Below are 13,315 nucleotides of genomic sequence, written 5' to 3'. Positions count from 1 at the left end.
CCCTTATCCCGTCCACCTCCCAAGATGTTATTGCCAGCCCTGGGACTGTCTCCTTCCCCTTTCCAACAGATGACTCCCAGGGAGCGGCCTTTGTGTTTACCCATCCCGACCCACCAGGGGCTGTTATCCTCCCTCCGCCGCCCCCTATGGCCCCAGCATTCAGGTCAACCCATCAGGAGCCCCGTCAGGGGTCCGCACCCTGTCTGCCCATCTCGGTGGGCCACGGGGCTGTACCAAGGGCCCCGTCGGGGAGTAACCAGACCATAACCACAGCCCCCCATGCGCTGTGAGAGGAGTTGCGGGATTTTCTAGAAGACGTCCGGGGCTCGCGCAACAAAGTCCAGCTTGCCTTCCAGCAATGGGGGGACTTTAATCAAATCCTCCGGGCCGCAAGGGCCCTCATGGGGGAGGGTAAAAGGACCAGGAGGCAGGGCGACGCGGCCTACCAGCGGGTCCGTCTCTTCCGTGACTCCTTACTCACCTACGGGGTGGGTCACGGACTGCTGCGCAGCCTGCCGGGAGCCGCGAGCATCCCTGCTGGCGAGGATCCCCCCCAGCCCTCCTTATGGCACCCTTTATCATCGCAACATTGAACACCTGCGGCTGTAGGATGGGTCTCCGCAGGTCCCAGGTGCTCTCCTTCCTTCGGGAGGGGAGGTACTCTGTGGTTTTCCTGCAGGAGACCCATACAGATCCGACCGCCGAAGACAGCTGGCGGCTGGATTGGGGGGACAGGGTCTACTTTAGCCACCTCACAGTTCGTACGGCTGGAGTGGCGACCCTGTTCTCCCCTGACCTACGGCCCGAGGTGCTGGGGATTGCCGAGGCTGTGCCGGGCCGCCTGCTGCACCTCCGGGTCCGCATGGAGGGGCTCGTAGTCAACCACGTCAACATCTATGCCCCAGCAGCGAGCCCGGAGCGGCTGCAATTCTATCAGCAGGCATCCGCCTTCCTCGGCACCTTGGATCCTCAGGAGTGCCTGGTCCTGGGAGGGGACTTTAACATCACCCTTGAGGAGCGGGACCGCTCGGGGACCAAGCAGTGCCCGGCCGCTGTCACCGTCCTCCAGGAGATAGTCGAACACCACTCCCTGGTGGACGTCTGGCGCGACCACCACCCGGATGACACTTCCACGTTCACCTTTGTCCAGGTGGAGGCCCATCAGTCACGCCACTCCTGGTTGGACCGCATTTATTTATCATGCTTTCATCTTTCACGAGCCTGCTCCTCCAGCATCCGGCCGGCCCCATTTTCTAACCATCATATAGCCACTGTGACAGCCTCCCTCTGCGCGGAGAGGCCGGGGCCGGCCTATTGGCATTTTAACAACAGCTTGCTAGAGGATGCGGGCTTCATGGCATCCTTCCGGGAGTTCTGGCTGGCCTGGCAAGGGCAGCGGCGTGCCTTTCCCTCGGCACGACAGTGGTGGGACCTAGGGAAGGTGCGCGCCAGGCTTTTCTGCCGTGACTACACCCGGGGCGCCAGCCGACGGAGGGATGCGGCGATAGAGCAGTTGGAACGGGAGGTCTTAGAGCTGGAGAGGCGTCTGGCCGCCAGCCCCGAGAATCCACCCCTCTGCGGAGCGTGCTGCGAGAAGCGGGAGGAGCTCCGGACCCTCGAGGACCATCGGGCCGGGCTGCCTTTGTTCGATACCGCATCCATCTCCTTCGGGAGATGGATCGCGGCTCTCGCTTCTTCTATGCCCTGGAGAAAAAGAGGGGGGGCTAATAAACATGTCATCTGCCTACTGGCAGAAGATGGCACCCCCCTCACGGATCCGGTGGAGATGTGCGGGAGGGCGAGAGCCTTCTACGCAAGCCTTTTCTCCCCGGATCCGACCGATCCTAACGCTTGTAGAGTGCTCTGGGAGGAGCTCCCGATGGTCAGCGCGGGCGACCGAGACCGGCTAGAGCTGCCTCTCACTCTGGCCAAGTTCTCGGAAGCCCTCCGTCGCATGCCCACCAATAAATCTCCGGGCATAGACGGGCTGACCGTGGAGTTCTACCGCGTGTTCTGGGACGTCCTTGGCCCAGACCTAGTCACCATCTTGGCTGAGTCTTTGCAGAGCGGGGTCCTCCCTCTTTCGTGCAGGCAAGCCGTGCTGGCCTTATTGCCGAAGAAGGGGGACCTCCGCGATTTACGAAATTGGCATCCTGTCTCGCTTCTCAGCATGGACTACAAAGTCGTGGCAAAAGCCATCTCGCTGCGGCTAGGGTCCGTGCTGGCAGACGTGATCCACCCAGACCAGACCTACACCGTCCCGGGCCGCAGCATCTGCGACAACCTATATCTGGTCCAGGACCTATTGGAACTTGGGTGTAGGGATGGTCTGTCATTCGCCCTCCTGTCCTTAGATCAGGAGAAGGCGTTCGACAGGGTGGATCACGGGTATTTCCTGAGCACTCTGCAAGCGTTTGGTTTCGGACCCAGGTTTGTGAGTTTTCTCCGGGTGCTGTACGCCTCCGCAGAGTGTTTGGTCAGGCTCAACTGGACCCTGACCGAACCGGTCAGCTTCGGGCGAGGAGTATGGCGGGGTGCCCCCTCTCGGGCCAGCTGTACGCTCTGGCGATCGAGCCCTTCCTCTGTCTCCTCCGAAGGAGGTTGACAGGGTTGGTGCTGCGGGAGCCGGAGCTGCGGCTGGTCCTGTTGGCATATGCTGATGACGTGCTCCTCGTGGTCCAGGACCCGGGCGACTTGGTGGGGGTGGAGGCTTGCCAGGCCATCTATTCGGCAGCCTCCTCCGTGCGGGTCAACTGGGTCAAGAGCTCTGGCTTGGTGGTAGGGCACTGGCGGCAGGCGAGCTTCCTCCCACCCGCGCTTCAGGCCATCCGGTGGAGCACGGGTCCGCTGCTCTATCTGGGCATTTGCCTTTCTGCCACACATCCCTCTCCGCCGGAGAACTGGCACAATTTAGAGGGCGGGGTGATAGAGCGGCTCCGGAAATGGACAGGACTACTCCGGTGCCTCTCCCTTCGAGGGAGAGCGCTAGTGCTTAATCAACTAGTCCTGTCCATGCTCTGGTACTGGCTCAACACCCTGGTCCCGGCCCCGGGTTTCCTGGCCAACCTCCGGACATCGATTCTGGAGTCCTTTTGGTCAGGACTGCAGTGGGTCCCTGTAGGGGTTCTCCATCTACGCCTGGAGGAGCGAGGGCAGAGGCCTGAAATGTCTGCTCATTCAGGTCCATGTCTTCCGCCTCTAGACCCTGCAGAGGCTCCTTTATGGTGCTGGTAGTCCGGCGTGGAGCATACTGGCGCACGCCTTCCTGCGCTGCTTCCGAGGGCTCCGATACGACCGGCAGCTCCTTTATTTACATCCGAGAGGTCTTCCGCGAGACCTCTCCGGGCTGCCGGTCTTCTACCAGGACCTCCTCTGGACCTGGAAACTCTTTTCAATGACCAGGTCCGTGGCGGCCACCGAGGGGGCAGATCTCCTCGCGGAGCCCCTGCTACACAACCCCCAGCTCCTTGTGCAGGTGGCGGAGTCCCGCTCGGTGCGCCAGAGGTTTATCCTGGCAGAGGTCACAAGAGTCGGATACCTCCTGGACTATGACCGGGGAGACGGGCTGGATCCCCTGACGCTCGCTCAGCTCATGGGGCTTTTCAGACCTTGTACTCCCCGGCGCATACTTCAGGAGGTGAAGGCCACTTTGCCGCCCGCTGCTCGGGTTCATCTCGACCAGGTCCTGCACGAGGGCACGCCCCGCCCACCTGTTACCCCAGGCCCGCCGGACCTTTTAATTGGACCCCTGCCCCGTGGACCCAACTGACCCCTTCACTAGAAGCCAGCTGCAAGAGATGCAGCCTGTCTGCTTTCAAACTGCGCCAAGAAAACATCTCTACACGCTCGTGCTCCACACCCTTCACGCTCGCACCCTCGTGTCCCGCCCTGATACAAAATGGCGGGACCTCCTGTCACCTTTGGAGGGTAAGGAGCACCGGTGGGCCAGGCTATATTCCACCTTAGTCCCAAGGCCCGCCGGGGATGTCAGTTGGCGGCTCCTTCACGGAGCCGTGAGCACGGGCGTGTACTTGGCGCGGTTCACTTCAATCCCAGACACCTGCCCCTTTTGCGGCGTGAGGGATACCCTGGCACATGTATACCTGGAGTGTGCCAGGCTGCAGCCCCTATTCCGGCTCCTCACCAATATTTTATTACGTTTTTGGTTGCACTTCTCCCCTCATCTTCTCATGTATGCACTCCCTATCCGTGGCCCCACAAAGTCACGGGATCTCCTGGTCAACCTCCTCCTGGCCCTAGCTAAAATGGCCATCTACAAAACCAGAGTGAGGAGGTTGGCCAAAGGAGTCTCCTGTGACTGTGGGGCCTATTTCCGATCCTCGGTCCGTTCACGTATCCGGGCAGAGTTCCTCTGGGCGGCGTCCTCTGACTCCCTTGACGCCTTTGAAGAGCAGTGGGCGCTGTCCGGGGTTCTCTGCTCGGTGTCCCCGTCCAGTTCCCTTCGTTTGACCCTTTGATCGCACTCCTGTCCCTGTTATTTTATTAGTTGTCCCCCAGAATTTTTTGGGTATCTAGGTCCTGTGGATCTCCCTTTTAGGCTGGGGGGAATCCTTTAGCGGTGGACGGGCTTCGCCCGCCCACTTCCCGGATCCCAATAAGACTGCTCTTCCATAGCCTTCTAGCTTGGAGGGAAGTGGGAAGCTGCTACTCCTGCTGCTAGGCCCTAAACTCTCCCTGCTGCTCCAGCTGCTCCCCTGGCTGGGCCAGACACCCCCCACTCCATTCTCTTCTACCTGGTTGCTGGACCCCCCTCTTGGGTGCTGCTACTGCTCCAACTGCAGCCCGGGGGGGGGGGCTGCTAGCCCACTCCCCAGAGAGGAGGAGTGAGGGACCCCAGCCACTGCTGTTGTGGGCACCACCACTACCTTCTGAGAGGGGTCCTTTCTGCCTGCCTGGAGTTCCTGGAGGAGCTGCTGCTGCTGCGGAGTCTGCTGCCTGGAGCTGTTGAAGCCCCAAGGAGGAGAAGAAGAGGACCATCTACCAGTGGGGGAGCACCTAGAGACTTTGCAGACCACCGTGGAGGGGGCCCTAAGACTGAGTAATTTTCAAACTGTGCTCTTGTGGTGGGGTCTTGACTGTGTTTGTAGGGACACCGGGGGGTGTGGTGTGGAGCTGCCCTCCCGATCCCTCTGTGTGTCCCCCCTAAACCCCACCACTACTACCACCACCGCTGCCCCCTCCACCACCCCCACTGGCTGTGTACCATCTGCCTCAGCTCCTGCCTCTGGACTCAGCTGCTTGCTTGGCTTGCCACACCCTATTTCCACCCTTTGGGCCAGAAGCAGCAGCCAGCTTAAAAAAACTTGTGCAAGTGCACGTGGGTGCATGTGCCCGCCCCTGGACTGCCCACCCCCCAGCTTTTCCCTTTACTACCTGCCCCACTTGCCACTTGCAGCTTATGCCCCCCGTATACACAGCCCCTGCTTACTACCTTCAGTTTGTTTGCCTGCCCCGCCCATTTCCTCCTGCAGCCTCTGTTTGTTTGCCCTGCCCCAGCCTCTGAGGCTAGCCCCTTGGTTTCCCTGCCCTACCTCCAGCCTGCTTAGCCCCTTGCTCCGTGTGCCCATGTCCCTTTCCATGTGCTTGTGCAACTCCCCATTTTAGTTTGAACCCTCTTCACTGCACCCCCAATGTTGTTGCATCCCCCCCTCCCCTAGTGCACCAAGAGGAGCCAGAATTCCACCCTGTGTCAGCGACTGACCCCTAACCCCTGATTGTCCCCCGTCCAACCCACCCCTTTTGGCGCCCTCCTCCCCTGCCTGCAGCCTAGCGGAGAGGAGTGGTCGACCTGCTTCCCTTTTCCCCTCCTCCTTCTGGTGTCTCTCCTTCCCTCCCTGCTCATGATGGAGGGGGATGAGATGGGTTGGGCTCCTCCAGCAGCCCCAGCTACCCATCCCCCACCTGCCCCTCTGTCACCCCCCCCAAGCCTCTACCTCCGCTGCCGAACCATCTGCCACCGACCCCGCTGGGGCACCAGCAGCGATGGACACCGGGGTGACCTCCACTGCTGCCACGTCTCTCACCCCCTCAGATTCGGGGGGAGCCCCCCCAGCCGGCGGGAAGGGCCAGGGTAAGAAGAAGGGAAGGGCCCCGCTAAAAGACCAGGCCCTCCAGGGCAGGGGCTGCCCCAATGCCCCGGCCCCATCTCCGGCTGTGGCGCCCCTCCCCGCTGTTCCCTCCACCAGCTCTGCGGTGTCCCTCCCCCGGCCCCCAGAGCGTACGCCCAGGTGGCGGCAGCCCCCCTGCCTGCCGCTACATCATCTCTCCTGCCCACCACCTCCGCTACTATCTATAGTGGCCGGGGCCCCTTTCTTACCATAACCAGGAAGCAGGGCGTTCGTTGCCTCCTGGTGCCTGCCTCGCCCCACGTGGAGACCTATGTGCGGGTGTTGGCGAGGGTGGTGGGGCCCACGGCCATTGTGGCGGCCTCCAAAATGTATGGCAAGGTCGTCTTCTTCTTAACATTGGAGGCCGCCGCCCAGGAGGCGGTGGAGAAGGGCCTGGCAATGGGGGGCGTTTTTGTCCCCTTAGAGCCGCTAGAGGACCTGGACATCCGCCTGGTCCTGACCTCTGTCCCTCCCTTTCTTCCCAATGCCGGCCTGTTACCCGCCCTCTCTACCCTGGGGAAGCCCATCTCTGTCATCAGCCCTCTCCTGTTGGGCTGCAAAGACCCTGCCCTCCGTCACGTCCTCTCGTTCCGCCGGCAAGTGCAGCTTCAACTGCCGCCGGCGGCGCGTGACGGAGAGGCGCTGGAGGGGTCTTTCCTAGTCCCCTACCAGGGGGGCCCATTACCAGGTGCATTATTCCACGGGGGAGGCCCGGTGCTACCTCTGCCGGGCGATAGGGCACGTCCGGAGGGACTGCCCCCTGGCCCAGCAAGGAAGGGCATCCGGGACCCCCGAGCCCTGGCAGGGCACCGGCCCCATCATCGCCGGCGCCCCTGGCTACTCGGTGCCCGAAACCACCCCTCCTCCTTCCCAGTCCACCATTGCTCCCGCTTGGACCCAAGGGGCACCTCCCCAACTATACCCAGATGAGCGGGAGAGCCCCGCCCCCGCTGCTTGCAATCTGGCGGGGCCTGTGGAGGAGAGTGCGGCAGGGATGCTGCCGGGCATGGGAGAGGGCCCGCCCCAAGGGGAATCTTTCCTCCCTTGTGCTGCCCCACCGTTACTCCTTCGAGTCCCTGAGCCATCGCTTCTGCCTCCTGACACAACCCCTGCTAGCCAGCCCCCAGATGATGCCATGGATGGCTGGGCCCTAGTCCAGGGGAAGCGGGGCAAGCCGAAGGCTCGAGCTCTGCTCCTCCCATCTGATGCGGAGGCCCCCTGGAAGACCAGGAAGGGGGACACTGATGCTGAGCCTTCCGCTCTACCCACGGGTGCGTTCCATCCACCGGAGCTGGCTGGGGAAGACGTGGCAGCACTGGAAGGTGGTATAGAAGTGGGTAGAAAGCTGGCTAGATTGTCGGGCTCAACGGGTAGTGATCAATGGCTCCATGTCTAGTTGGCAGCCGGTGTCAAGTGGAGTGCCCAGGGGTCGGTCCTGGGGCCCGTTTTGTTCAATATCTTCATAAATGATCTGGAGGATGGTGTGGATTGCACTCTCAGCAAATTTGCGGATGATACTAAACTGGGAGGAGTGGTAGATACGCTGGAGGGGAGGGATAGGATACAGAAGGACCTAGACAAATTGGAAGATTGGGCCAAAAGAAATCTAATGAGGTTCAATAAGGATAAGTGCAGGGTACTGCACTTAGGATGGAAGAATCCAATGCACCGCTACAGACTAGGGACCGAATGGCTCGGCAGCAGTTCTGCGGAAAAGGACCTAGGGGTGACAGTGGACGAGAAGCTGGATATGAGTCAGCAGTGTGCCCTTGTTGCCAAGAAGGCCAATGGCATTTTGGGATGTATAAGTAGGGGCATAGCGAGCAGATCGAGGGACGTGATCGTTCCCCTCTATTCGACACTGGTGAGGCCTCATCTGGAGTACTGTGTCCAGTTTTGGGCCCCACACTACAAGAAGGATGTGGATAAATTGGAAAGAGTACAGCGAAGGGCAACAAAAATGATTAGGGGTCTAGAGCACATGACTTATGAGGAGAGGCTGAGGGAGCTGGGATTGTTTAGTCTGCAGAAGAGAAGAATGAGGGGGGATTTGATAGCTGCTTTCAACTACCTGAAAGGGGGTTTCAAAGAGGATGGCTCTAGACTGTTCTCAATGGTAGCAGATGACAGAACGAGGAGTAATGGTCTCAAGTTGCAATGGGGGAGGTTTAGATTGGATATTAGGAAAAACTTTTTTTCACTAAGAGGGTGGTGAAACACTGGAATGCGTTACCTAGGGAGGTGGTAGAATCTCCTTCCTTAGAGGTTTTTAAGGTCAGGCTTGACAAAGCCCTGGCTAGGATGATTTAACTGGGACTTGGTCCTGCTTTGAGCAGGGGGTTGGACTAGATGACCTTCTGGGGTCCCTTCCAACCCTGATATTCTATGATTCATGATTCTATGATTCCACGGGAGTCCCTCTCCTCCAAGGCCCCCGAGGCTCCATCTGAAACCTCAGTGTGCCCCAAAGCAACCGTCGCGTCAGGTGGCAGCGGGGAGAATTCCGGGGTAGCGGAAACTGATCTCCCATCAATATACAAGGAGAGCGAGGCCCTGGGTCTGACCCCCGGTCACCCAGGGGGAGGACGACCCTATGCCAGCGGGCCTCGATATAGGCGACTTCACTCCAGCCCCCCTTTCCTCATGCTCCCTCCCCTTTACCGTTGCTTCCGCTCCCACCTCCAAGGGGCCCCTGGACTCCTCCATCAACCCGGCTGCAGATGGCACCCCACTGAGGGCCACTGAACCTGTTGAGGCGACGGCCAGTGCCACGCGGCTGGGACCTGAGCCACCAGGGGCACCCGTCGTTGGTGAGGAGCATTCGACCTCCTTCCCGGGAGAGGGCCCTACAGGAGAGAGTCCACCCCCTGATGCCGTGGCTGCCAAATCCACCAGAGAGCCTGCACCCGGCATCACTGAGAGCCCTCTCCCCACCCAAAATCTCACCTCTAACCTTGCCCCTGCCCCTGTCCCTATCCCATCCACATCCTGAGATGTTATTGCCGCCCCTGGGGCTGTCTCCTTCCCCTTGCCAACAGATGACCCCCAGGGAGCGGCCTTTGTGTTTACCTGTCCCGACCTACCAGGGGCTGCTATCCTCCCTCCGCCGCCCCCTATCGCCCCAGCGTTTAAGCCAACTTATCAGGAGCCCCGTTGGGGGTCCTTACACTGTCTGCCCATCTCGGTGGGCCACGGGGCTGTACCAAGGGCCCCGTTGGGGAGTAACCAGACCATAACCCCAGCCCCCCATGCGCTTTGAGAGGAGTTGCGGGAGTTTCTAGAAGACGTCCGTGGCTCGCGCAACAAAGTCCAGCTTGCCCTCCAGCAATGGGGGGACTTTAATCAAATCCTCCGGGCCGCAAGGGCCCTCATGGGGGAGGGTAAAAGGACCGGGAGGCAGGGCGATGTGGCCTACCAGCGGGTCTGCCTCTTCCGTGACTCCTTACTCACCTACGGGGTGGGTCACGGACTGCTGCGCGGCCTGCCGGGAGCCGCGAGCATCCCTGCCGGCGAGGATCCCCCCCAGTCCTCCTCATGGCACCTTTTACCATCGCAACATTGAACACCTGCGGCTGTAGGATGGGTCTCTGCAGGTCCCAGGTGCTCTCCTTCCTTCGGGGGGGGGGGTACTCTGTGGTTTTCCTGCAGGAGACCCATACAGATCCGACCGCCGAAGACAGCTGGCGGCTGGATTGGGGGGACAGGGTCTACTTTAGCCACCTCACTGTTTGTACGGCTGGAGTGGCGATCCTGTTCTCACCCAACCTACGGCCCGAGGTGCTGGGGGTCGCCGAGGCTGTGCCAGGCCGCCTGCTGCACCTCCAGGTCCGCATGGAGGGGCTCGTAGTCAACCTCGTCAACATCTATGCCCCAGCAGCGAGCCCGGAGCGGCTGCAATTCTATCAGCAGGCATCCGCCTTCCTCGGCACCTTGGATCCTCAGGAGTGCCTGGTCCTGGGAGGGGACTTTAACATCACCCTTGAGGAACGGGACCGCTCGTGGACCAAGCAGAACCCGGCCGCCGTCGCCGTCCTCCAGGAGATAGTCGAACACCACTCCCTGGTGGACGTCTGGCGCGATCACCACCCGGATGACACTTCCACGTTCACCTTTGTCCGGGTGGAGGCCCATCGGTCGCGCCACTCCCGGTTGGACCGCATTTATTTATCACGCTTTCATCTTTCATGAGCCCACTCCTCCAGCATCCGGCCGGCCCCATTTTCTGACCATCATATAGCCACCGTGACAGCCTCCCTCTGCGCGGAGAGGCTGGGGCCGGCCTATTGGCATTTTAACAACAGCTTGCTAGAGGATGCAGGCTTCGTGGCGTCCTTCCGGGAGTTCTGGCTGGCCTGGTGAGGGCAGCGGCGTGCCTTTCCCTTGGTGCGGTGGTGGTGGGACCTAGGGAAGGTGCGCGCCCGGCTTTTCTGCCGTGACTACACCTGGGGCGCCAGCCGACGGAGGGATGCGGCGATAGAGCAGTTGGAACGGGAGGTCTTAGAGCTGGAGAGGCGTCTAGCCGCCAGCCCCGAGGATCCACCCCTCTGCGGAGCGTGCCGCGAGAAGCGGGAGGAGCTTCGGACCCTTGAGGACCATCGGGCCCGGGGTGCCTTTGTTCAATCCCGCATCCGTCTCCTTCGGGAGATGGATCGCGGCTCCCGCTTCTTCTACTCCCTGGAGAAAAAGAGGGGAGCTAAAAAACATGTCATCTGCCTACTTGCAGAAGATGGCACCCCCCTCACGGATCCGGTGGAGATGTGCGGGAGGGCGAGAGCCTTCTACGCAAGCCTTTTCTCCCCGGATCCGACCGATCCTAACGCTTGTAGAGTGCTCTGGGAGGAGCTCCCGATGGTCAGCGCGGGCGACCGAGACCGGCTAGAGCTGCCTCTCACTCTGGCCAAGTTCTCGGAAGCCCTCCGTCGCATGCCCACCAATAAATCTCCGGGCATAGATGGGCTGACCGTGGAGTTCTACCGCGCGTTCTGGTACGTCCTTGGCCCAGACCTAGTCACCGTCTGGGCTGAGTCTTTGCAGAGCGGGGTCCTCCCTCTTTCGTGCAGGCGAGCCGTGCTGGCCTTATTGCCGAAGAAGGGGGACCTCCGCGATTTACGAAATTGGCGTCCCGTCTTGCTCCTCAGCACGGACTACAAAGTCGTGGCAAAAGCCATCTCACTGCGGCTAGGGTCCGTGCTGGCGGACGTGGTCCACCCAGACCAGACCTACACCGTCCCGGGCCGCAGCATTTTCGACAACCTATATCTGGTCCGGGACCTATTGGAACTTGGGTGTAGGGATGGTCTGTTGTTCGCCCTCCTGTCCTTAGACCAGGAGAAGGCGTTCGACAGGGTGGATCACAGGTGTCTCCTGAGCACTCTGCAAGCGTTTGGCTTCGGACCCAGGTTTGTGAATTTTCTCCAGGTGCTGTACGCCTCCGCAGAGTGTTTGGTCAGGCTCAACTGGACCCTGACCAAACCGGTCAGCTTCGGGCGAGGAGTACAGCAGGGGTGTACCCCCTCGGGCCAGCTGTACGCTCTGGCGATCGAGCCCTTCCTCTGTCTCCTCCGAAGGAGGTTGACAGGGTTGGTGCTGCGGGAGCCGGAGCTGCAGCTGGTCCTGTTGGCGTATGCTGATGATGTGCTCCTCGTGGTTCAGGACCCGGGCAACTTGGCACGGGTGGAGGCTTGCCAGGCCATCTATTCGGCAGCCTTCTCCGCGCGGGTCAACTGGGTCAAGAGCTCTGGCTTGGTGGTAGGGCACTGGCGGCAGGCGAGCTCCCTCCCACCCACACTTCAGGCCATCCAGTGGAGCACGGGTCCGCTACTCTATCTCGGCGTTTACCTTTCTGCCACGCATCCCTCTCCACCGGAGAACTGGCACAATTTAGAGGGCGGGGTGATAGAGCGGCTCCGGAAATGGACAGGACTACTCCGGTGCCTCTCCCTTCAAGGGAGAGCACTGGTGCTTAATCAACTAGTCCTGTCCATGCTCTGGTACCGGCTCAACACCCTGGTCCCGGCCCCGGGTTTCCTGGCCAATCTCTGGACTTCGATTCTGGAGTCCTTTTGGTCAGGACTGCAGTGGGTCCCTGTAGGGGTTCTCCATCTACGCCTGGAGGAGCGAGGGCAGAGCCTGAAATGTTTGCTCATTCAGGTCCATGTCTTCTGCCTCCAGGCCCTGCAGAGGCTCCTTTATGGTGCTGGTAGTCCGGCGTGGAGCATACTGGCGCACGCCTTCCTGCACCGCTTCCGAGAGCTCTGATACGACCGGCAGCTCCTTTATTTACATCCGAGAGGTCTTCCGCGAGACCTCTCCAAGCTGCTGGACTTCTACCAGGACCTCCTCTGGACCTGGAAACTCTTTTCAACGACCAGGTCCGTGGCGGCCACCGAGGGGGCAGATCTCCTCGCGGAGCCCCTGCTACACAACCCCCAGCTCCTTGTGCAGGTGGCGGAGTCCCGCTCGGTGCGCCAGAGGTTGGTCCTGGCAGAGGTCACAAGAGTCGGATACCTCCTGGAGTATGACCGGGGAGACTGGCTGGATCCCCTGACACTCGCTCAGCGCATGGGGCTTTCCAGACCTTGTACTCCCCGGAGCATACTTCAGGAGGTGAGGGCCGCTTTGCCGCCCGCTGCTCGGGTTTATCTCAACCGGGTCCTGCACAAGGGCACGCCCCGCCCACCCGCTACCCCAGGCCCACCGGACGTTTTAATTGGACCCCTGCCCCGTAGACCCAACCGACCCCTTCACTGGAAGCCGGCTGCACGAGATGCAGCCAGTCCACTTGCAAACCGCACCAAGAAAACATCTATATATGGTCATGCTCCACACCCTTCACGCCCTCACCCTCGTGTCCCGCCCCGATACAAAATGGCGGGACCTCCTGTCACCTTTGGAGGGTGAGGTGCCCCGGTGGGCCAGCCTATATTCCACCTTAGTTCCAAGGTCTGCCGGGGATGTCAGTTGGCGGCTCCTTCATGGAGTGTACTTGGCGCGCTTCACCTCAATCCCAGACACCTGCCCCTTTTGCAGCATGAGGGATACCCTGGCACATATATACTTGGAGTGTGCCAGGCTGCAGCCCCTATTCCGGCTCCTCACCAATATTTTATTACGTTTTTGATTGCACTTCTCCCCTCACCTTCTCATTTATGCACTCCCTATCCGTTGCCCCAGAAAGTCACGGGATC

The 13,315-nt window shown here is 60.7% G+C and overlaps 2 protein-coding genes across 4 annotated transcripts in view; one reads left to right on the top strand and one right to left on the bottom strand.

Annotated features, from left to right (window-relative positions):
• Window positions 1-13,315, bottom strand: part of LOC119842466 (zinc finger protein 271-like) — a 638,009-nt gene that overhangs the window by 122,016 nt on the left and 502,678 nt on the right. The window lies entirely within an intron of this gene.
• The window catches only part of LOC119843027 (zinc finger protein 850-like), a 765,636-nt gene that overhangs the window by 406,051 nt on the left and 346,270 nt on the right, over window positions 1-13,315 (top strand). The window lies entirely within an intron of this gene.

Source organism: Dermochelys coriacea, chromosome 14 (genome assembly GCF_009764565.3).
Source record: "Dermochelys coriacea isolate rDerCor1 chromosome 14, rDerCor1.pri.v4, whole genome shotgun sequence".
NCBI classification, from domain to species: Eukaryota; Metazoa; Chordata; order Testudines; family Dermochelyidae; genus Dermochelys; species Dermochelys coriacea.
The sequence above is the reverse complement of the archived record's forward strand: the minus strand, read 5'-3'. Positions and strand labels throughout refer to the sequence as shown.